Source organism: Nothoprocta perdicaria, unplaced genomic scaffold (genome assembly GCF_003342845.1).
Source record: "Nothoprocta perdicaria isolate Ctin4 unplaced genomic scaffold, notPer1 scaffold_46, whole genome shotgun sequence".
NCBI lineage: Eukaryota > Metazoa > Chordata > Aves > Tinamiformes > Tinamidae > Nothoprocta > Nothoprocta perdicaria.
The window spans coordinates 2,022,776-2,024,466 of NW_020455710.1; positions in this window are offsets into that span (position 1 = coordinate 2,022,776).

The window sequence follows — 1,691 nt, forward strand, 5'->3', positions numbered from 1 at the left end:
CCGCTCCGGCAGTCAGCGCTGCCCCCGGCACGCGGCCACCCCCACGGCCTTCCTGGCACCAGGTGCTCCTGCCGCCCGCAGCCCCCGGAGCCGCCTTCCTGGCCATGCTGCCTCTCTGCTCCCCTTTCCAGGTGCCGCGGGAAACCTTCCCCCAGCCCCCCTCAGCGTGGAGGAAAGCAGCGCCCCTGGCTCCCACCCTGGCACTGACTGCTGGCCCAGCACTGTCCCACCCTGCTGTCCCACCAGGCCAGTACGGAGAGGCTGGGGGGCAGCGGGGGGCCCTGGGGAGGCCGGCGGCTCCCACGTGGCGCTGCCATCCCGTCCCCACAGGGACCACGTTGAGGGCCGCCCACCCGGGCTGCCCATCCCGGGACACAGCGCCGGGAGCGTCCAGGCGAGCTCGGCACCAGTCTCCTGCGTACAGCCGCCCGCGGGCGCCGCGAGCCACAGGCACCGGCAGCAGCGCCTCAAGGTTGCGCGCCCCGAGGGCAGCATAGCGCAGGGCCTGGGGGGCCCAGGCGTCCTCGGCAGGGTGCCTGAGCCCCCCGTGCCCAGCTGGGCCCCCGGGCTGGGGTCCTGGCCGCGCTGATGGACCGCTGCCCTGCAGGAGCTGGTGTGGTCGCTGGCGTCGCCGGTGGAGCAGGAGCAGGTGTATGCGGCACAGGTGAGACCCTGGTGCCCGCTCCCCCGGCGCTGCCCGCGCGGTCCCTAGCACCCGGCTCTGTCCGCAGGCGCTGGGCTGCCTGGGCAGCGCCGAGGAGCCCGTGCTGGCCGCGCTGCGGAGCGCCGTAGGTATCGCCTGCATGGGCGCCAGGCGCTGGCGGCAGGGCCGGGCTGGCACCCGCTGCTGCTGCTGCCGCTCTTGCAGCTGGATGGCTGCAGCCGGGCGCCTGTGTGCTACGAAGCCATGCGCAGCCTCATGCGCCTCGGTGAGCCTGGAGCCGCCGTCACCCTGAGCCCGTGGGTGCCCCTGCGGTGACAGCGCAGGTGACAGCGGCGGCTCCGCGCAGGCTGCCTGGAGGCGCCCGTGGTGGAGGAGCTGCTGGGCCGCCTGCGCGAGGGCAGCCTGGCGCAGCGCGGGGAGCTGCTGCGGGCGCTGTGCGGGGCTCTGCACGCCCGCGCCGCCCAACCCGCGCACCAGGTACTGCCACCACCGCGGGCCCCGCGCGGGCGCCTGGCCGGCGGGGACTCCCCCACTGCGCTTCTCTGCCCCCAGCGTGCTCCCGTGGGCGCCCGCGCCCGGCTGACGCGTGCTCTGGAGCGGCTGGCGGCGGCGCCGGGGCCCGTGGGCGCAGTGCTGCCCGCCGCCGCCTGCCTCGCCTACCTGGACAGCACCAGCGCCGCGGCCCGGCACGCGCTGCTGCACTGCCTGGCACGGGGCAGCAGCCGCGAGAGGATGCAGGTGCCGCCGGCTGCTTGCACATCCTCCCTCACGCCTCGGGGACCCTGTCCAGGTGCCATCGTCACTGTCACCGCAGGCGCTGCACGTGCTGGTGCTGCACATGGGGGTCGCAGACGCCACCGTCCTGCGGGCGCTGCTGGAGCAGCTGCGCCGCGCGCCGGCCTACGAGGTAGCGGGCAGGGGAGTTGGGATGACGCGGTGCTGGGTGAGCAGGGCACGGCCACCGCCTCCCCGCAGCACCGCGCAGCCGCCGCCGACCTGCTGCGGCTGCTGGGGCCGGAGCCCGCGC